Source organism: Chiloscyllium plagiosum, unplaced genomic scaffold (assembly GCF_037043375.1).
Source record: "Chiloscyllium plagiosum isolate Xiang-an unplaced genomic scaffold, Cpla_swu_hap1 HiC_scaffold_10, whole genome shotgun sequence".
NCBI lineage: Eukaryota > Metazoa > Chordata > Chondrichthyes > Orectolobiformes > Hemiscylliidae > Chiloscyllium > Chiloscyllium plagiosum.
Window position 1 is genome coordinate 115,174,550 of NW_028270148.1, and position 24,141 is coordinate 115,198,690.

The 24,141-nt window shown below is 43.9% G+C and overlaps 1 protein-coding gene across 6 annotated transcripts in view; it reads right to left on the reverse strand.

Moving 5' to 3' along the window:
- The window catches only part of LOC122553119 (homeobox protein Meis1), a 387,313-nt gene that overhangs the window by 122,990 nt on the left and 240,182 nt on the right, over positions 1-24,141 (reverse strand). The window lies entirely within an intron of this gene.

A 24,141-nucleotide genomic window follows, 5' to 3' on the forward strand; every position in this document is an offset into this window, starting at 1 on the left:
AAATGTTGGCAAATTTTAAGCCAGCGCACTAATGAGGTTTAGTGACTGGACTAATTTGAACTACTAAAGACCTTTATTCAGGAAAATATTGTGGCAAAACTTTGAACAAATAAAAGTTAACAGGACCTGTTGGTAAAACCGGTAAACATTCCTCCTCTTTTCTGTCATGAAAATAATTGTGCGGCGTGCTTTAGAATTCATCACAAAGAACAACAAAATTAATGTCCCCAAAGTCACGTCCATTTTTTTACACTCGGGAAACACATTTTTCAAAATTTAAACTGGATTGTATTCGGGTTTGTGGCCAATTATTTTTATAGTTGAGTAAAATTCAGGTAAAGAAGCTGAACATGGCAAAAAAACCAGGAGCAGCCCTGTAAGACGAAGGTGGCGTCCAGGCAGTATAAGATACCGACTCTCTGCCAAGTCGGTGGCAACATGCCTTGCCCAGGTTGCTACGGGTGACCACTTGGGGCTCAAGCAATAAACATCCAACGACTAATGACTTCAGGAGTCTGGGTGACCTTTGACTCCCAATGGCCTGGACAGTTTGACAAACGATCCAGGACGGTGAGGGGGTGGGGGAAGGAGGGGGTGAGGGCAACAAAGTCAAACAAGCAACTTGTCCGTCAGTCTCACAAGCAAGTAGCATCTGTTGGCAGGGGACCATGGCTACGAGGGGGCGCCCACTTGCCAAAACAACTGTGTCACGAATTCAATACAAGAGGTGCGATTTGAAGTGAACTGCTCTGTGAACATGGGTGTGATAAATAATCAAGAGTGACCACAGAGGCAAGGACAATTAGACTGGCATGTTTCCCATCCTGCATTTCAATTTAGGACACTGTTGGTCAAACACAGGAGCCAATTGGAAAAATGTCTCAAAAATGCAACTTTCACCCACTGGTCAATGGAGTTACAAACTTCCCTCCAAGGTAGTCAGAGACCCCAGGAAATGGCACCCTCAGTAGGTATCTTGTGCAAACTCAATGACCATCATTTCCAACACACAGCAACAAGGCGGCTTCTGGTTGCATTAACAAGACACAGAGCTGTCCATCGCTCAACAATAGTTTTCGTCGTGGTGCATGGTCACCATAGCAATGGAAGTGGATGTGAATGGCTGAAAGGTTTCTGTACTCTCAGGTACACAGCACGGGCTTGCCAATCTCCCTGCTTGAGCAAATGCAGCATCTCTGTTCAATCTATTGTGATTCAGCAAATCACTTCTCCACGAGAAAGCTCAACAAAAATACTCTGCACTTCAATGGTATGGGTTTTGAAGAACTGCTTTGGGCAATACATCCACAGGTTCACGTCTGGTTCATAAGAGATCCACCTGAACAGCTGCACATCTTCAATTCCTGCTCCTCGAGGTAACTTGAGTGAAATTATATCCTCCACTGATTGATCTACAGGCTAAGAATGAGACAAGCCTTTCAAGAACATCGCCCGCTTCTTACATAAAATGCACAATGCCATGCAAATACGTCTTTCACAATGACACTGAAAATACACCCAATCTATTAGATCTTTATTTTGGTGACTATCAACGTGACCACAGCTGTTAGATGTCCCAGAATACAGAGATACAATCAAGCATTGACTTTTCTTTCATCCACAGCTTGTGGGTAACACTGGCTGGGCCAGCATCTATTGCCCATCCCTATAAGCCCAGAGATCAGTTAAGAATCAACCATATTGCTGTGGGTCTAGAGTCATTCATAAGCCAGACCAGGTAAGGATAGCAGTTTCCTTCCCTGAAGGAGATTAGTGAACCAGACATTATTTTTCCTCCTAGCATTCAACAATGGTCATCATTAGAAAACTAATTCCAGATTGCTAATTTAAGTTTCACCATCTGCCATCGTGTGATTTGAACCAAGTGCCCAGAACATCACCAGGTCTCTGGATTAATAATCTCACGATAATACCATTAGGTTACTGTCATCTCACTTCCACCTGGATTGACAAGTTGACCATATCTTGGAATTGGATCACCATTAAAGGCATGGATCTAAAACCTGAGAACCTCCATAGTCTCAATGAGAAAACACAACCAGAGAAAGTGAAGGAGAGAAATGAAACAAACATGAAAAAAGAATCATCATGTTTGTTTGGAGAGACAGTTCCTGCTGTGCTCAAGACATGTCAATCATGTCTATGGTTTCGTGAGAGTTAAAGATCTTTCATTACAGGGTCCAATGGCTGGTCTCCCTGGTGGTGACACATGTACAGTTGTGTGAGGATTGTATTTGGGCACATTCTTCTCACTAACAGTAAAACATCCAACAGCAGAGTCTATCCTACCAGCTTCATCCTAAAGCTGCCTTGTAAACCTGTTAAAGGTTTCAAGGTGGAAAGCCTTATTACGGTTACTGATTAAACAGAGTTTGCCATAACATTTGGCCAAACATATTGCAAACATGGGTGCAGGAGTAGGCCATTCAGTGCCTGAGCCTGGTCCTGCCGTTTAATATGGTCATGACTGATCATGGTGTCAACTCCAGCTTCTCACCAACCTCCCAGTAATCATGGACTGACTTCATCAAACACAAATCAATCTACTTCTTTCTTAAAATTATTTAATGAGCAGAGCTAAACTGGACCAGCCATATAAATACAATGGATACAAGAGCAGGTCAGAGACGAGGATTACTGTGAGAAAGTGAGGACTGCAGATGCTGGAGATCAGAGCTGAAAAATGTGTTGCTGGAAAAGCGCAGCAAGTCAGGCAGCATCCAAGAAGCAGGAGAATCGACGTTTCGGGCATAAGCCCCTCTTCAGGAAGAAGGGCTTATGCCCGAAACATCGATTCTCCTGCTCCTTGGATGCTGCCTGACCTGCTGCGCTTTTCCAGCAACACATTTTTCAACGAGGATTACTGTGGTAAGTAACTCACTTCCTGACTCCCCAATGCCTACCCACCATCTACAGACACAAGTCAGGAGTGAGATGGAATACTCCCCACTTGCCCTGGATGGGGGAAGCTCCAACAACACTCAAGAAGCTCGACACCATCCAGGACAATGCAGCTCACTTGATTGGTGCCACATCCACAAACTTCAACATTCACTCCCTCTACCACTAACGCTCAGTAGCAGCAGCGTGTACTGTTCTATAAGATGCACAGAAGTAAGTCACCAAGGCTTCGAGAACAACACCTTCCAAACCCGCATCCTCTACTGACTGGAAAGACAAGAGCAACAGACACATGAGAACATGAAGACTTCCCTCCAACCCATCCTTCACTGCCACTGGGTCAAAATCCTGGAATTCCCTCCCTGACAATGTTGAGGGTCTATCGGCAGCCCGTGGACTACAGCCCACCACTACCTTCTCAAGGGGCAATTAAAGATAGGCAATAAATACTGGCCCAGCCAGGAACACCCATACCCCACGTACAAACAAATAATAAATAACCAGGGGTTTGACAAACCTTTTAAAAGGAAAATTAAAACCACTTTATTTATGGATAGAATGTGGGGTTGCACTTACTAGTTAACATTCAGAATGCATGTTTAAAGCTTTACAGAATGCAAAAGGGGTTTAAGGCACAAGCCAGACCTCATTGGTGATTTCACTAAAAGTTAGAAAGCTGTTAAAAGGATGGACAGTGTAGATGTAAACAGGATGTTTCCTCTGGCTCTGCAGTCTAGAACAAGGGCATAGAGTCTCAATATAAAAGACAAGCCTTTTCAGATTGTGATGAGGAATAACTTCTTCATACAAACGATGGAATTTTCCACCGCAATTCAATCATTAAGCCGGTTTAAGACAAAGTCTGATTGGTTTCTTCTTGCTCTTGACATCAATGGATATAGAAATTGTGCAGGAATTTGGCGTTGATGAAAGCCATTATAGAATGATGGAGCAATCATGAGGGGCTGAATGGCCTACTCCTATGCAGGTTCAGAGTGAAAGTGTCTTTATTATGCAATTTGCTTTGAAACAGTGAGTGTAGTTATAAAATAAACAGAGCTCTCTCCCCATTAATTAGTCAGGCGTAAATATCATCAAAAGGTGATCCAGGGGAGTTACACATGTTGGTAAAAAGCTGAGAAGTGGGGAATACCTAACAAGGTAGGAAGGTAGCATCAAGTGATTTCTTCTTTTTCAGGCAAAGAAGGGTCTGGGAAAAGTTGTCCTGAAGCTAAATGCAGCAGAAATAACTAGATAAAGGAGTTATAGTAAAAACAGGCGCTAACGGCAATGGGATTAACGTGTGAAGAGAGAAAGAATTTGTGAGAAGGTGGGGCAGCGAGGTAAGGATCGAATACGAAACCACGGGTCGGTTCTGCTTAAAGGCTTTTCTGCTCCACTTAAACATTCCTCTGCTCCAACATGTTTGAGGCTACCTACTGCAAGTCTAGAAGAGAACAGGGGCTGAATAAGAATTGCTTCAGGAATAAGCTGAAACATGCAGTAGGCAGCTGAAACTGGCAGTGACACTGAGGTCTCTTAACTCTAACTACAGGCTCATAAATGGGAAACTCAAAGTATCAAAATTGAACTTCCTGAATTCCCCAAAATATCCAAAAATTGGATCCAACCTAGTAACTGTAACAGCTTAACTAATAAATTCTAAAAAAATGATAATCTGTTTAGCTTGATATTGAAAACATTGTTATGTGCAAATTGTAAAGTGTCTTAATTTACAGTACATTAATGAAATAATAATTTATCTGAATTTACTAACAACCTGTTAAATTATAATCTAGCCCTTGAGTATTCACTCAATTCTGTCGCATGCAATCATTTTTCACATCCAGAATTAGTATTTTGAGAAATGCTTTTATTATTTGCTTCACACCTATGTCATGATACATAATAAATTATAGTCATTAGCAAATTACTGCTCAAAATAGCCAGACCAACCTTTTCCCACTTGCCGGAAAATGCCCTGTATTGCTTCCAATCAGCTCCTTCTTATATGAGCGCAGAAAATGTAACACTAAATATTTGTCAAGCCATTCCTGATGCTGTAAAGCAGGAGTTTTTAAAAATTCACTTGTGGGACATGGGTGTCGCTGGCCGGCCAGCATTTATTGCCCATGCCAACTGTCCTTGGAGGAGTGCTCGACTCTAAACCTGTTCGAACCGATTCACAGCTGTGCTAATACACAGACTTTCCCTAAGACGCAGGAACATAGGGAGACAAGGGGGCTCTTTAACCCCTTCTGTCTGTTCTGCCTTTCAATGAGACCATGGCAGCTGTGTGACCTCACTCCCCATACCATCTTTTTTCTGTTCCCCTTTAAAATCTCTGCCCATCTCAGTTTTAGGAGTCACACTTAATTTGGTATAAAGGCACTAGTTGAGGAAGAGAGTTCCAATTTCTCTCTATTTCCAGATGGGGAGGCAATGACCTGCTGATATTGTCACTAGACTATTAATCCAGAGACCCAGGAATGATCCAGGGACACAGGTTCAATCCTGCCATGGCAGACAGGGCAATTTGAAAATCTGGAATTAAGTTTCCAATGATGATCATGAAACTGCTGTTGATTGTTGAGAAAATCTCATCTGATGCAATCCTCACCTGGTCTGGTCTAGTCTACATGTAACTCCAGACCCACAACAGCGTGGTTGACTCTCAACTGCCCTCTTGGCAATTAGGGATGGGCAATAAATGTTGGTGCAGCCAGTGATACCCACAATCCATGAATGAATACACAGCAAATTAGAGTCTCCCTCCTGGTTCTAAGCTCCCCAAAACAACAGAAACAGTTTCTGTGTCCTGATAACATATGCCCCCCCTTGTGTAATTTAACACAGATATCATGAATTTCTACTGCGCTGCTTCCAAAATTGAAATTAGAGACAATACCAGTTCCAGTGGGACTGTTTTGGAAAAGAATCATCTCTGGATAGGATAAACAGACAAAGTATTTTCCTTGGGGTCGGGGAGTCCAAAACTAGAGGGCATAGGTTTAGGGTGAGAGGGGAAAGATATAAAAGAGACCTAAGGGGCAACGTTTTCACACAGAGGGTGGTACGTGTATGGAATGAGCTGCCAGAGGATGTGGTGGAGGCTAATACAATTGCAACATTTAAGAGGCATTTGGATGGGTACATGAATAGGAAGGGTTTGGAGAGATATGGGCCGGGTGCTGGCAGGTGGGACTAGATTGGGTTGGGATATCTGGTCAGCATGGACGGGTTGGACCGAAGGGTCTGTTTCCATGCTGTACATCTCCATGACTCTATGTTCTTTACATGGTCTCATGGTCAAGGAATTGCATCAGTAACTCGAGGGAGTGAAGCTAACTTGAAGAAGTAAACAAAGCTAAAAAGATATCAAGAGGAACAAGGCTGGTTTGGTGCCAATTGATTAGGGATTTATTTTATACATTCAGGGTATGGATACCAGTAGCCATTGACCAGTATTTATTGTCCAATCCCATTTCCTGGGGGTGTTGGCAGTGAGCCACCTTCGTGAATTGCAGGAACATTCCGTGCTTTAAGACAGGAAATTCCAAGATTTTCACCCGGTGACGCTGAAGGAGCAGTGATATATTTTTCCAAAGCAGGATGATGCATGGTTCAGAGGGAACTTGCTGGGGATGGTGCTCCCATGTATCTACTGTCCTTGACCTTCTTGATGGAAGTGGTCCTGGGTTTGGAAAGTGCTGGCTGAGGACCTGAGTTTCTGCAGTGCATCTTGTAGATGGTACACACTGCTGCTGCTGAGAGTCAGTGGTGGAGGGAGTGTATGCTTGTGGATGTGGTGCCAATCAAGCGGCTGTTTTGTCCTGGATGGTGCCAGGAGTGTTGTTGGAGCTGCCCCCATCCAGGGCAAGTGGGGAGTATTCCATCGGACTCCTGACTTGAGCCTTGGACATGATGGACAGACAGTGGGCAGTCATGAAGATGTGAGGCATGTTACTCGATGTTAGCACCGACACAGATGTAAATAGTTCCATGAACTTTCATCCAGTCGAATGTCTGGAGACACACTCAAACTTTATCAGGCATTTCTATTCAAGTGCCAATATTCGACTGAAAGAAATCACAACATCTGATTTTCCAAATGCCATATGACCATGCTAAACAGATTGCCCTCTGATGGAGTTCAGCAATTTTCAACAGGGTTGAATGGGTCAAATGTTTAGAATGTTCACAAAAGAACAGTAAATGAATCAGTAAAAGGACTTAGGCAATTTGACACAGGCATACAAATATCTATATATAAATTTGTCTTGATTCTGATATATTAAAACAGATCCACAAATTTCTATTGTGCATAAGCAGTGCTAGAAGCAGAGCTTCTGGTAATTACAATGGGTTTGCAGTGTTCAAGTAAAAAAAAAAATTCTGTGGAGGAAAAAAACAGTTCAATGTGTGCCTAGTACTACAAGCATTAATTCTTAGCGAGGTCATATGCAGAACATCTGTCATTCTGTCTATAGTCTATGAGCCTCAACCAGGCCTCTGCATGGCTATTGATTTTTCTTGCATTTGCCTTAATTTACTTAACCGTCACAAAATCCATCAGTAAGTAAAGGGCAACTGTCCATTAACATGCCATTTACCGGCATTCTCATTTCTTTCTGTTACGTCCTTTTGGTAAATATTTCTTCTAAACTGTTCTGTGTTTATAGTGAAGAAATGAATTAAGGATTCACACACCTGTTTCTATTCAGTAACTGCTTTGCAGAGGTACATGTAATGTGCTTAAGGAGAAAATAAATATCTAGACGTTATTACATCTGTGTGCAAAGGGTGGTAAATTAGATCCTAATTATATTATAAGAGGCATGCAGCTTTTTCAGCTCAGATTTTACATGTGCATTTTACAGATCTCAAAAGCTTTACTGTGACTAATTCATGAGGTAGTGTTTTGAGTGCTTTCATATGTGGTTCTCCTGCAGTCTTATTTACAAATAAACCAGGGCACTTTCTGCAGCCTGTTAGCGTATTACTGCAGTGTTTAAGATGCTTTGAATGAATGCACATGGCAGTAATCAGAAAGCTCTGGCTTTCGCTAATTACTCTATCACATAATTTCACAAATTGGCGTTCTTCTGGGGAGCTGTGTGCAAAAAAAAAGGAACAGGGCTCTGAGTGGAAAGTCAGACAGTGCTTCATCCTTACTTCTCGATAAATTCAACATGAAAACAGAAAGCAGCATGGGGTGGTAGTGGGGAGGGGGAGGGGGAGGGTTGGGACAGAGGGTGGGGGCAAAAATGGGAGGGAAGCCAGTTCTGGAAAATTACTTCTGACCAAAAGCAACCACGTGGTACCGCTGTGTTATAAACACTAACTATGTGGGGTTGAATGAGCTCATATTTCCGACATTCACTTTCTGTCTTAGTGCAGTAGGTTTCACACGTTGGGAGTTGTTATTAAGATAAAAGAGGTGGTTATTGTCACAAATTTGCACCTGCAAGAGGCACACAGGTCTGTCTTTAGTTGCCACAGATAATCTTAAAAAGAGAAACGTGCCCTGCCAAGGATTGTGGCCGGGTTATAATTTTCAGTTACCTGCTTATTTGGTTTTTACTCACACTGAAGGCATTAGAAAGGAAATCCTGTGTAACAGGTTCTCCCTGATGTACACGACAATCCCCAATGATTTCCGTCCAGCAAATCCACAATGACTTGTTGCATTTTATCCCAAAAAGGCATCGACTAAATCTCCCTGCATTTTAAGAACTGCTTCATTAATTATATCCTGGAACTCATTCTTGGCACAATATCAAAAGGCCAATTCCTACAATCCGGAATGATGAGACTTACAGAAATACTCTGGAGTTGTCCAAGGTAGGACCGCAGAGAGAGAGAGAGAGAGAGAGAGTATGTGTGTTCTTATCCATGGGAATTAGGAGCGCGGGCAGAGGGTGAAGGGGATGGGGGAAATGGACTTAAAGTCATTGGCAGAAAAGAAAATAAGAGATACAGGAGAAAGCTTCTGCATGGAGTTGCTGTTTGGGGTATGGAATGTGTTGTCTCAAAGTGTGGTGGAGGCAGGGTCAATTGAGGCTTTCAACAAGGAATTAGATAGTTATTTGACAAGAAACACTATGCAGAGTTACCAGCGCTCAAAGCGATGCCCATTTAGAGAGCTGGCACACACACAATTGGGCAAATTGCCTCCTTCTGCACTGTAACAATTTCATGGATTTTTAAAATTCATTCAGGGATGAGGGCAGGCCATCCCTATTTGCCCAGAGGGCAATTAAGAGTCAACCACATTGCTTTGGATCTGGAGTCACATGTAGGCTTGTCTGGGTAAAGATGGCAGTTTCCTTCCCTAAAGGACATTCGTGAACCCATTGGTGGGTTCTGAGGAAGGATCACACCACACGAAAAGTTAACTCTGATTTTTCTCCACGGACACAGCCAGCTCAGCTGAGCTTTTCCAGCAATTTCTGTTTTTGTTGGTGAACCGACAATCAATCAACAATGGATCAATTCTGGATGCTTATTGAATCCAAATTCAAATTCCACCATCTGCTGTGCTGGGCTTAGAACCCACATCGCCTGGACACTACCTGGGTCTCTTGATTAATATTCTAGCGACAATACCACTAGGCTATCATTACCCACCTCCCACCCCCTGAAGATGCTGTGATAAATAACCCAAAATAGGAAACCTAAAATCTTAGGCAAGTAATTAAAGCAATCATCATCAAATGAGCATGGAATTTATTCAATTCAGGTAGTGGCCATTGACTGGCTTATTATTTCAAAGAGAATGTAAAATAAAAGTGGGGAGGTTTTGGTAAAACTATACAAGGAACCAGTCAGACCACAGTTGGAATACTATAAACATTACTGGGCACCTTATATAACAAAAGATACATTGGCGTTGGAGGCAGTCCAGAGAAGGTTCACTTGGCTGACACCAAGGATGGACGGATTGTCTCATGAGGAGAGGTAAATAGGTTGGGCCTATTTGGGGAGAAGGGGAAGGAGTTGAGAGTTGCATGATGGAAGAAGGCAATGAGAGTCCCTTGGTGAAGAGGAACAGCGAGTCGATGGGGAGAGTGGGGGAATTGGAATGAGAAGCCGGATCACTCACACTCATTCATTTTCAACAAAGAAAGCTTCTTTTACCAAACTGTGATTTCACTCATGTCAAAAAGCAGCAGTGTGTTAGTATAACCAGGAATGACATTTTCTCAAACATTACAGAGTTCTGCTCATTGGAATGTAGAGGAATGAGAGACGACCGTATTGAAACATACAAGATTCTCGAGGGCTTGAAGAGTAGATGCAAAAAGGTTGTTTGCCCTGGTGGGATAGTCTAGGACCAGAGGGCATCATCTCAGAGTAAGGGGTGATACAGTGAAGACAGTGATGAGGAGGAATTTCTTCTCCCAGAGGATAGTGAATCTGTAGAATTTTTGTTGAGGCTGAGGTCATTAAGTGTGTTCAAGGCTGATACAGACAGCTTTTTGATCAGAATCAAGAGGTATGGGGAAAAGGCAGGAAAGTGGATGATCAGATCGGCCCTGACCTCACTGATTGGCGGAGCAGCCTCAGTGGGCCCAATGGCCTACTCCAGCTCCCATATTTTATGGTGTAAACTTTGTGGTTGTGACACTGAACTTCTTTTTGGAACTGGACTGGCTTCAGCATGGCAAATTCAATGCAACAGTTACTGTATTTGGTATTTCTCTGTCCTGCTCTGTTCCAGCAATATCAACAGACTCCACAGAACAAAGTAAGTCAAATATCAGAGGATTAAAACATTGCAGATTTAAACCTCAGTTTCTTTACTGTACTGAAAATAACAAGCATTGATCTATTTACAATGAGGAACATATATACAATGTGAGATTGCAAATACAGCTCTCTGTGTCAGCAAAGCTGTCGATTGCTGAGCTGGTAATGATTGTAAGGGGGAGAGATTTATGCAGCACTGACACTACCCACCATAGTGTGTATACATTAACACTGTGACGCACAACAATAAATGAAGATACTTCAGAGTTCATGTAAAAACATTCTCTGGAGCTGACGATGGCTCAAATCTTGGTGCATCCAGAAAATTTAAGACAGAAAAATGACAAGTTTGAAACCAATCAAATGTTGTCATGAAACCTGAACTGCTACACCATTGAGTTTTTTTTAAAGTAATCTTATCTCACCCTCAGTCAAGCATGCAAGTTCAACAAGTATGAAATTAGCAGCTAATAGAGAGTGCCTTAAAGCTCTGCCAATTCCTCTGTCATTGCACCCATTTTCTGGAACAATGGCCACAGTCCTACATTGTTTACTTCTGAGCAGAGTTGAGGTGAAATTGTTTCACCCGAAGGATGGCGGGTGTCTAGAACTCACTGCATCCATGGTTTTGAGAACCAGGAATCCTGACTGCATTTAACAGAAAACATTTGGAGTGAATTGGAACCACCATTCACAAACATCCACTCCCTCCAGCATTGATGCTCAGTAGCAGCAGTGCGTAACATCTACAAGATGCACTGCAGCAATTCACAATGGCTCCTGAGACATCTCCTTCCAAACCCATGACCACTTCCATCCAGAAGGAGAAGGGCAGCAGATACATGGGAACACCACCCCCTGCAAATTCCCCTCCAGGACACGCAGCATCCTGACTTGGAAAAAGATCACCGTTCCATCATTGTCGCTGGTTCAAAATCCTGGAATTCACTCCCTGAGGGCATTGTGGGTCTACCTACAGCACACAGCTGTTTTCTTTAATTCACCGGTGGGATGTGGCTGGGACAGTACTTATTGCCCATCCCTGTAAGCCTCTTGAGAAGGTGGGTTTGAGCTGTATTCTTGAACCGCTGCAGTATGGTGAGTTGACCAGGCCTGGGAAGATGAGGCTTTCAGGGAGACGTTGGCTTGGGGAGAAGGGAAAGGAGTTGAGAGTTGCATGATGGGGAGAAGGCAATGAGAGTCCCTTGGTGAAGAGGAACAGAGAGTCAGCTTGTGATGGTGATGGGAGCGGGGGGGGGGGGGGGGGGGGGGGGAGCGGTGGTGGTGGAACTGGAATGAGAAGCCGGATCACTCACACTCATTCATTTTCAACAAAGAAAACTTCTTTTACCAAATTGTGATTTCACTTGGGTTAAAAAGCAGCAGTGTGTTAGTATAACCAGGAATGGCATTTTCTCAAACATTACAGAGTTCTGCTCAAACAATATTCTGCTCAACTTCTGTCTCAATAACTGATCTATTTATTTCAATTGAGTGGTGGGGATGATTTTCTGATTGGGTGGAATTGAAGAATTTTACTATAGCTGTTTGTCTTTCGAAGTGGCCTACGGTCATTGTCAAAATGACACACAGAAACATAAAGTAGGCCATTCAGCCCTTCCAGCCTGCAGCACCATTCAATATGATCGTGGCTGATCATGCATTCTCAGTATCCCACTCCCACCCTCTCTCTCCACCCCCCTCGGTCCCCTTAGCCACAACGGCCATGTCCAGCTCCTTCTTGAATATATTGAATGAACTGGCCCCAACAGCTTCCTGTGGGAGAGAATTCCACAAGTTCACGACTCTGAGGGAAGAAATTCTTCCTCATCTCAGTCCTGAATGGCTCACTCCTCATTCTTGGACTGTGACCCCTGTTTGCACTGTTTAATTTACTAAGTCCTCACGAGATCATGTTCCCATTCAGCCCGTCATATTTCTCTTCCTTTATGAAATGGGAGAACTGCCACCTTTCAACAGTCAGTTTGTTGTGAGGAACTTGCTCTTTGAAACAGACAACCTCTGGAAATGAGAGTCTCTTCCAGAGATGCGAAGGCTGACAGAGAAGGAGGCATTTTGCAGTTTCTCATTCCGCGTCCTTATTATTTGACTTTTCTGACTGAGATTTCTACTGACATTTTCAGATAGCTCCATAACTTTTTTGTCCCAATTTTTAACTGATCTCCATGCAAGAATCAGCAAGCCAGCCATGGACTTTCACTGCAGGGACACTCGGAAGCATCTACACATTCGTAAAAGATAGAGTCCACATGACCCTCAGAGCACCAACCACAAGCTCTGCCTGTGAGACATGATACAGAACAGCCAAGGGGTCACATACTCTGAAGGTTGTCCATCCATCCAACATAGAAAATAGGTGCAGGAGTAGGCCACTTGGCCCTTTGAGACAGCATCAGCAATGAGGAAGTGCTGTACGTGACTGGTCAGAGCACAAACAGGACATAGTGATAGGGACATGCACATCAACTCCCAAAGCAGCAGAAGAACAGAAAGGCAGGTAGAGCCTGCGGCTATGGATTACCTGGTGAAGTACGTTTAGGGAGGAACACAATGTTTTTGAGAAGGAGTTCAATACAGTTCTTAGGACTAAAGTGATCAAATGTTATGAGGAGAAAGCTGGAACTGGGGACTGATTTGAATGAATAGCCGTTATCATATTGAATGGTGGAGCAGGTTTACAAGGCCAAATGACCTCTTGTTTTCTTTGTTTCGACAACAGCAGGATACTATGGGCTGGAGTGAAAGAAACAGCAACAGACTAAGGCCAGTAGCAAGTCTTCCCTCTCATTCTTTTTGTCTTCCGCGTGGACCTCCGAAGTTCGCATGTGACAGAGTTCCGGAACTAGCCGTTGATGCTGCGATCAATGTCAGCACACCAAACGTTTTGAGCTCAATGTCAGAGTGGCTGTCGCAGCCCAGAGGGAATGTAGCCTACCACCAGTGTCACAGTGAGATAGAGACAACAGCCATCTCAATCAATACCGACACCAAGTGCACAGATACACGGGCATGCAACCAGTTGAGAGCACCCAGGGCAGATGGCAAAACCTGTGGGAGCAGAACCTTTGTTCTTCAGAGTTCCAACTGTTCTTGCTTGGTCACACTGTTATAAGGTGATAAGGTTTGGACAATCATAACAGAAAAAGTCACACTTTTTGTGTGTTCACATCAATCTTTCAGCACTCATTCCATTGAATAGTGAAGCAGACAGCATGGGAGGAGCCAAAGTAGGCCAGTGTTCACAGGCAAAACTCAACCAACTTATGAGTGTCGCAGTGGGTCAGACTTTACAATTCCAACAGACATCTTTACATACGTATGACCCTCGATCAACATTTATCTGGAAATAAAACAAATATTGAAGGGATCAGCGCTGCTCCCCGAAGGATGTAGAATGTAGCAGCAGTATCCAGGGTGGCATTTCCCCAGTCCTGGTTGAAGTGTAGAAGATAGTGAAATGCCAAACGGTGGAATTTGAATTTATATTAAAAATCAGGAAATAAGAGTCTAAAGATGACCATGAAACTATTGTTAATTATCAGTTACTGGTTCACTCTTACTGGTACAATTATCTGGTTCACTGATATCCTTTCGGGAAGGAAACTGCCATCCTTACCTGGTCTGGCCTACATGTGGCTCCAGACCCACAGCAATGTGAACAAAGAACAATGCAGCACAGGAACAGGCCCTTCGGCCCTCCAAGCCTGTGCTGATACATTTTGCCCTTCCATACTAAAACTGTCTTCACTTATAGGATCCGTATCCCTCTATTCCCTTCCTATTCATGTATACATCCAGGTGTTTCTTGAATGTTGCTACTGTGTCTGCTTCCACCCCCTCCTCTGGCAGCTTGTTCCAGGCACTCACTGCCCTCTGTGTGAAAAACCTGCCTTGCACATCTCTTTTAAACCTCCCCCCGCTCCTTGCTCCTTGAACCTGTGTCCCCCTGGTAATTGACCTCCTCCCTCTGCCCCGTCCCCCCAGGAAAAAGCCTCATACTTTCCACTCTATCCATGCCATTATCAATCTCATAAACACCTATGAGGCCGCAACCCCCCCTCCACCACCACCACCCCCGCCCCTACGCCCTGAATCTCCTGCGTTCCAGTGAAAACAAGCCCAGTCCAAACTTTCTTCATTGCTAGAATCCCCTGTACCAGGCAACATCCTGGTGAACTTTTTCTGTACCCTCTCCAAAACATCCAGATCCTTCTGGCCGTGTGGTGACCAGAATATGGTTGACTCTTAGCTGCCCTCTGGGCAATTAGGAATGGGCAATAAATGCTGTCATAGCAGAGACACCTCATCTCATAAATGAAACCCATAATGCATTGGGTCTCTGTCTCCATTGAAAGTATATAAGAAAACATTTTCCAACACATTTCAGTTCTAAAGAAGAGTCATACCCTAGACTCAAAACGTTAACTTTCTTTCTCCATAGATGCTGCCAGACCTGCTGGGTTTCTCCAGCAATTCCTGTGTTTGGTGTTGATAGACCCACACTGTGACTTAGTACTAACAAGGTAATTGCACATTTCATCAGAAAACTTTGGACAACACCTAGATTCCAACTTGATAGAGCACCATTACAAACTGACATTATTGACACCAGTGACTGCCCAACAGCCTAGTGTTCAAGATTCTCTCAGCCCCACAGTCTGGATAATTAAAATATTCAAAAATTACCGGGTGCACATGTGTAACACAGCGATAGTAAAAGTTTACTAACTGGATGAATACTTTGGCATTTTGCTTCGTTGGTTAATCCATGCATGAATTTTTACAGCAGCTTACATAGGGTTACAGTGCTATCTCTTCTGCTTTTCAGAACTTGGGAATGAATGCAAGCAGTACGAGGATAATAAACTCTTACTCCATTTTGACATGGCAATAAGGTCTACAGAGTAAGGTCTGAGTGCACCTCGTTATTTTCCTTCATAGTTATGGGAATGAAGAGTGGTAAGCTTTGCATGTTAAGGCTGAAAGCTTGCAATCTGACAAAACTGCTTTCTGGTGAGAGATTGAGGTCAGGATGCTGTGGCAGAATTTCTGCCTGTGAAAACTTTGTCGATCTTAATTGCGCCATCCAGGCTATTCTTTCACCACCCCTGAAACGATTCCGGTGCTGTGCAAGTATAACTGGTTGTGCTCTGGTTTAACACTGATTGGTGCAGATTCAAAGCCCCTTTTCAAGACTGACTGTCTGCAGAGACCTGGTGGAATTCTGAAGCAAGGGGGTCACAAGCAAAGGAGAAAGGCTGGTACATATTACTGGAGTAAGTAATTGGCGCTGCCAGAAAGCACTTCTGTTGTAATAAAGAACTGTGAGAGAAGCAAAGTGCTTGACTATAAATTTGTACAAGTAGACAGTTCAATTCTCACTTGCTTATCTTCCGAGCTGCTGCTCCAGAAGCAAGCTCCCTAACAGAAAAAAAAGTTCCTCTTGATTTTTCAGATATACCTTAATAATTGTTTCTCAACTGACTTTCTTCCCTCTCATTCTGGCAACTTAAATTTATATAGTGCCTTTCACTTAAAAAGAAGCACCCAAAGGCAATGTATGGGAGCATCAAAGAGCAAAATCCAAAGTCCTGTCATTTAAAGGGATATCAGGGCAAATTATCAAAAGCGTGGTCAAAGTAGATTTTAAAGAACATCTTCAGAAAGCAAAGGTAATGAGGCAGAAGTACCAGAGCTTAGGGATGGATGAAGGTACAGTCACCAGCGGTGGAGTAAACAAAATTAGGAATCAAAGAATCCCTACAGTGTGGAAGCAGGCCATTCAACCCATCAAGTCTACACTGACCCTCCACCCAGACCTATCATATCCTATCACTGTAACCCTGCATTTCCCATGACTAATCCACTTAGCCTGCACATCCCTGGACACTATGGGTAATTTCCCATAGCCAATCCACCCTAACCTGCACATCTTTGTGACTGCGGAAGGAAACCCACGCAGACACGAGGAGAATGTGCAAACTCCACACAGACAGTCACCCGAGGCTGGGTTCGAACCCCTGTCCCTGGCGCTGTGAGGCAGCGGTACTAACCACCGTGTCTGCTCCGAGGAGTGGTCAAGAGGTCAGAATTAGATGAATGCACGGATATCAGAGATGCTCCAGGCTGAAGAAAGTTACTGAGATGGAGGCGCGGCAAGGTCATGGAAGAATGAGAGTTTTGAAATTGAAGTCAGGTAATGAAGATGATTGAGCACAGGGCTGATGGGCGAATCAGACTTGGAAGTAAAGATATGAGAAAAAGAGCTTTGGGAGACCGCTGCACCCGATGTGGCCTCCTCTATATTGGGGAGACAGGCCGCCTACTTGCGGAACGTTTCGGAGAACATCTCTGGGACACCCGGACCAACCAACCCAACCACCCTGTGGCTCAACACTTCAACTCCCCCTCCCACTCCATCAAGGACATGCAGGTCCTTGGACTCCTTCATCGCCAGACCATAGCAACACGACAGTTGGAGGAAGAACGCCTCATCTTCCGCCTAGGAACCCTCCAACCACAAGGGATGAACTCAGATTTCTCCAGTTTCCTCATTTCCCCTCCCCCCACCTTGTCTCAGTCAAATCCCTCGAACTCAGCACCGCCTTCCTAAGCTGCAATCTTCTTCCTGACCTCTCCGCCCCCACCCCCACTCCGGCCTATCACCCTCACCTTGACCTCCCTCCACCTATCGCATTTCCAACGTCCCTCCCCCAAGTCCCTCCTCCCTACCTTTTATCTTAGCCTGCTGGACACACTTTCCTCATTCCTGAAGAAGGGCTCATGCCTGAAACGTCGATTCTCCTGCTCCTTGGATGCTGCCTGACCTGCTGCACTTTTCCAGCAACACATTTTCGGCTCTGATCTCCAGCGTCTGCAGCCCTCACTTTCTCCAGGAATGGAGGGAGGACAATTGACCTTGCTGAGTGCAGATTGGGAAGTGGAAAATCAGCCAGGATCTTGGCTTCTAATTGCTATCACAGGATTAGAAGATAATTACAGATAGGAAAGGCCATTCATCCATCCGGGATGACCCATAAAAAACACTCCTACATTCCCTTGCAGGATCCAGTTGTTTTTTGAAATGATTTCAATGTCGACACCTCCGCTATTCCGTCTGAAAATCCTTCCTATACTTGATCACTGTTTGTAGTGATCCTGATAGGATGTGATTTGCCTTTTTAATAATTTACTTCCGTGACCCTTTGTCGCTATTCTTTTCAAAATAAGCCAAACGAAAGAAATGAATTTTTAATATGGTGGATAGAATTCCAATCAGGCTGCTTTGTCCTGGATGGTGTCAATCTTCTTGAGTGTAGTTGGAGCTGACCCCATCCAGGGCAAGTGGAGAGTATTCCGTCACACTCCTGACTTGTGCCTTGTAGATGATGGATGGGTTTCAGGGAGTCAGGAGGTCAGTTATTTGCTGCAGCATTTCTAGCCTCTGACCTGCTCTTGCAACTACGGTACATACATGCTCCAGTTATGTATGTCTGTACGGAATGGAGTTTAGGGGGGATATGGGTTGGGAGTGGAGGGGGTGGGGGGGTTGGAATCTGATTGAAACTTACAGAATACTGAGACGCCTGGATAGAGTGGACATGGAGAAGATGTTTCTACTTGTAGGAGAGATTAGAATCTGAGAGCACAGCCTCAGAGGGAAGGGAGATTTAGAACTGAGATGATGAGGAATTTCTTCAGAGTGGGGAATCCGTGGAATTCATTGTCACAGAAGGCTGTGGAGGCCAAATCATCGAGTGTCTTTAAGTCAGAGATAAATAGTTTCTTGATTAATGAGGGGGTCAAGGATTATGGGGAGAATATGGAATGAAACTGCCAGAGGAAGTGGTAGATGCTGGTACAGTTACATTTAAAAAGACATTTGAATAGATACATGAATAGGAACGGTTTAGAGGGATATGGGCCAAATACAGGCAGGTGGGACTAGTTTGGTTTAGGAAATGTGTCTGACAAGGACAGGTTAGACTGAAGAGACTGTTTCCATGCTGTATGACTGGATGGCTCTATGAGTGGGCAACATAAAGGGGTTGAGAAATACGTTAGCCATGACTAAATGGCCAATATCAATGGGCAAATGGCCTAATTTTGCTCCTACATCTTATGCTCTCACCAACTGTGACACACATTGCCCCCCTCACTTCAACCTTAGGATGCAGGTGGCGGGGAATTCAATGACAGAAATGCCCTTGAATATCCAAGGGAGACAGTCAGACTCTGTTGTAGATGGCCACTGTGTTATTTGAATGTTATTTGCCACTTGTCTGCGTGGGCTTCCTACGGGTGCTCCAGTTTCCTCCCACAGTCCAAAAATGTGCAGTTAAGGTGGATTGGCCATGCTAAATTGCCCATAGTGTTAGGTGAAGGGGTAAATACAGGGGAATGGGTTTGGGTGGGTTGCGCATCGGCAGGTCGGTGTGGACTTGTTGGGCCGAAGGGCCTGTTTCCACACTGGAAGTAATCTAATCTAATCTCACTTTCAGCCCAAGCCTGAATGTTGCATAGGTTCTTAGCAGACAGAGTCATTTCTCACTTTCTCAGGTAGTTGCCAATGTTGAAGCTGTACTGGGTCAGTTTGAGGAGTGGCACAGTTCATTCTAGAGCGCCACCCATCAGTAACACAGCCAGGATGCTGTTGGGACCCACAGCCGTTCCTGTGTCCAGTGTACTCTGCCATATGTTTCCTGAAGTCATGTGGAGTGAACTGAATTCACTAATGACTGACTTCTGTGATGCTGTGGACCTCAGGGGGAGACCAAGGTGGGTGAGCCAATATGGCTGAAGATGGTTACAAAAGCCTTTTCATTTTCAATTGAACACTGGATTCCATCATCATTATCGATGGGGATGAATCATGGCTCCTTATCGTCCTGTCAGCAGTAATGCGACTGAGACACTTTTGGTGATAGACATTTAAGTCTCTCACCCAGAGTACATTCTGTTCCCTACCCACTCTCCCTCCAAGTAGTGTTCAACATCAGGGACCATTGATTAATCTACTTATTGTGGGAGTGAAGTAGGGGGCTAAGGTGGTGGTGTTGGGTCAGGGGAGGAGAAACAAGAGTTGGGAATCAGCAGGAAATTTCCTTGCTCATTTTTAACCGAAGGCAATGACATGTTATGGGTTCCTGAATCATTGCTGGCTAGGCAGGACAACTTGCTCCCAGATGGATACTATGTTGATCACGGTGGCTCTCAAACTCAAATTTCTGGATGATTCGTCAAGGCCTCAGGATTATTGACCCAGTTACATAATCAATAATTTACTGAAGCCTATAAATAGATTTAAAAAATCATCAATCTCAGGTCAGGCCTGAAATTGACCCTTGTCATCTCTGGATATTTTGGGGGACAGAGTTCCAGATTTCCACTAGCCCTGTGTAATGAGGATGTGGCAAGGATGCTTCTTCCTATGGGAGAATCGAGAATTAAGAGCCACTGTTTAAAACCCCCAGTTAAAAACAGAGAGAAAGCTATTTCTTTTCTTCCTCAGAATCCTTGGAACTCTCTTCCTGAAAAGTTGGCAGACGCAGTGTCCTTAAATATTTTTGAGGCAAAAGTAGATAAGATTCCAGTTAAGCAAGGGGTTGAAAGATTAAGCAGGAATGTGGATTTGTGGTTATAATCATATCAGCCGTGATCATACTGAATGGCACAGCAGGCTCTATGGGCTGAATGGCCTCTCACATGTGTGCAAGTTCTTTCTGATTTCACTCACTCAGGGCCCTGCTCTCCCCTCCTTTCTCCATCTGAGGCAATACTGTTGTTTCAACTACACTCAATGATCCAGAGATGTTATGATATACTTTGAAACAGGTGGGATCTCGACCCAGGTCTCCTGGCTCAGAGATCAGGATACTACCACTGCACCACAATAGCCTGGCATTTATCCTTTATTTTTAAAGTCTATCCCGACTCTAACCTGGACATTTTCCCAGCCAACCTATTCAGAGATATTATGACACACTGCTGGAGGAAGAGGGCTTCAACCCGGTTCTCCTAGCTCCTAGGTATGAACACTACAACTGCACTACAAGTGTCCCTGCACCAGCCTCAGTTTATCCATTCATCATTTTAAATCTTCTAATTTCTTAGGAATATAAGCCAGATCTATACTGTATATATTTTCCTTCATGATTTAACCATTCCGAATTTTGTTGCGAACGTATGCCTGTAAGCTTGTGCCCATTTAAACACGGTGGTGTCTAGGAAGTTAATGTTTTTCCCTGTGTGCTGTGCCCTTGTGTTTAATGGATGGTTGATAATTACTGAGGATATTGATGAACTCTTGCAATTCTACTTTTGTATAAATTTAAATTCCACACACATCAACACAGATAGAGAAGAGAATGTTACTACGTGAGTAAAGCTAAATTGGCTGTGGTGACCGGGGATGTGCAGGGTATGTTGGTTAGCATTGGAAAATACACAGTTACAGGGATAGGGTAGGGGTAGTGTGTCTGGGTGGGATGCTTTTCGGAGGATGAGTGTGAACTCAATGGGCTGATTAGCCTGCCTCCATAATATTATGATTCTAAAGCTTGGGCGGCACAGTGGCACAGTGGTTAGCACTGCTGCCTCATAGCGCCTGAGACCCGGGTTCAATTCCTGCCTCAGGCGACTGACTGTGTGGAGTTTGCACGTTCTCCCCGTGTCTGCATGGGTTTCCTCCGGGTGCTCCGGTTTCCTCCCACAGTCCAAAGATGTGCAGGTCAGGTGAATTGGCCATGCTAAATTGCCCGTAGTGTTAGGTAAGGGGTAAATGTAGGGGTATGGGTGGGTTGCGGGTCGGTGTGGACTTGTTGGGCCGAAGGGCCTGTTTCCACACTGTAATGTAATGTAATCTAATCTAATCTAAAGGAGTTACTAGAATGAAAAAAAAAGCCCCTGGAAATCAAAATATAGGCCCAAAAATCAAAAGAGAACACTCAAGTGGTGCACTCAGAAAACAAAATAAAAGTCGTTTTTGTCCTTTCAAACCACAATATCCTGCCTGAGGTCTGGAGACCAGAATTAAATGACCATCAGATTGAGCTTAAATCCATCTGCTCCATCACTTCCTTCCCAATTGTATTCCAAACCCACTTGGATGAAGACCAGAGTTCAATTAATTGATCTTTTTAGATTATTTTTAACACTTCTCCACCAGCATAGTGTGCTTTTTTTAACATGGACATGTAGAACACCTTAACAGTCCAAGGTTTCTAATGCTCTCAGCATCAGGAAAATATTCGAGGTAAAAACAATGACTGCAGATGCTGGAAACCAGCTTCTGGATCAGTGGTGCTGGAAGAGCACAGCAATTCAGGCAGCATCCAACGAGCAGCGAAATCAACGTTTCAGGCAAAAGCCCTTCATCAGGAAATGATGGGCTTTTGCCCGAAACGTCGATTTCGCTGCTCGTCGGATGCTGCCTGAACTGCTGTGCTCTTCCAGCACCACTAATCCAGAATCAGGAAAATATTCTGGACCCCAAGTCAGTGACGTCACACTTGACCATATGGAACCATGCTGGTCCCTCACAGATACACGGCTTACTCTTTCTTCGTAAGAGTCAGTACAGGATACTCGAAAGCCAAAGCCCGATACAAATTTCTGGGAGCACTGACTGCACTTATTCTCTAGTGGGATGTGAGCATTGCTGGTGTGCCAGCAATTGTTGCCAACCCCTAATTGTTCTTTGGCTGAGCAGCCTGCCTGAACATTTCAGAGAGCGGTTGAGGGTCAACCACTTTGCTGTGTGTCTGGAGTCACGTGTAGGCCAGACCAGGTAAAGTCGGCAGTTTCCCTCCCTGAAGGACATGAGTGAACCAGACAGATTTCTGTCTGTCTGATGAAGAGTTTACGCTCGAAACATTTATTCTTCTGCACCTCGGATGCTGCCTGACCGGCTGTGCTTTTCCAGCACCACACTCTTCGACTCTGATCTCCAGCATCTACAGTCCTCACTTTCTCCCAGATTTCTGTGTCAGTCAATTCATGGTCACCATTACCAAGATTAGCTTTACACTCCAGAATTTATAAAGTTAATTTAAATTCCACCGTTAAAAATCACACCACACCAGGTTATAGTCCAACAGGTTTAATTGGAAGCACACTAGCTTTCGAAGTGACGCTCCTTTCCTTCATCAGAGCGTTGCTCTGAAAGCTAGTGCTTCCAAATAAACCTGTTGGACTATAACCTGGTGTTGTGTGATTTTTAACTTTGTATACTCCAGTCCAACACCGGCATCTCCAAATCACTAAATTCCACCAATTGCCATGGTAGGATAGGAACCCATGTACACTATTCTGGATCAGTGGTGCTGGAAGAGCACAGCAATTCAGGCAGCATCCGAGGACAGGCAAAATCGACGTTTCGGTACCTTTTTACCCATGTACACTACGCATTAGCCTGGGATGTCTGAATAACTACCTTACCATTAAGTGTATAAGTCCTGCTAAGATTTGCTTTCCCAAAATGCAGCACCTCACATTTATCTGAATTAAACTCCATCTGCCACTTCTCAGCCCATTGGCCCATCTGGTCCAGATCCTGTTGTAATCTGAGGTAACCCTCTTCGCTGTCCACTACACCTCCAATTTTGGTGTCATCTGCAAACTAACTAACTGTACCTCTTATGCTCGCATCCAAATCATTTATATAAATGACAAAAAGTAGAGGACCCAGCACCGATCCTTGTGGCACTCCACTAGTCACAGGCCTCCAGTCTGAAAAACAACCCTCCTCCACCACCCTCCGTCTTCTACCTTCAAGCTAGTTCTGTATCCAAATGGCTAGTTCTCCCTGTATTCCGTGAGGAAAACTAGTCCATTAGTTTACCACTAAACTACCATCTGACACCAAACAGAATCCTGGCTATCTATCTCCTACCTCTGAAATCATTGCTGACCTTGGAACCAAACCTCTGCAGAAGGTAAATGCATTATAGCAAGAAATAGCGAGGGTTAAAACAAAATAACAACCAATTTTCACTCATAGCATTTCCTTAGCAAAGATAATCATCTATAATTTTTGATATAATATTCTAAGTTATTACAGTTTTCACTTCAAAGCTTCTTAATTCGTCATGAGTTAGGGAATTTTGTTTTTTTTATTTTGGGCATGCTCCTTCCAAACCTTTTCTGAGCCAGAGGTTTTACAAATTTCAATAACTAAAGTCATGTCCAGAGATTAAAGCCCAGAAAATCAATTTGTAACCTAATGGTTTGATATGTGTCATTTTCCAATGCTCTGTCTTCTGCGAAAAGGAGTCCACCTTACTTCCTTGCTTCACCAGATCCTGGACTCTTTATTTAACAATGTAAAACATATAGGTAGGATTATGTGGCATACAAAAACAGGTCATTCAGCCCAACTAGTTATGATCCTCCTTGGGCATCCTCTTATTTTTTTCTCTCTCATATAAATCTCTTCTCCCTCATTTG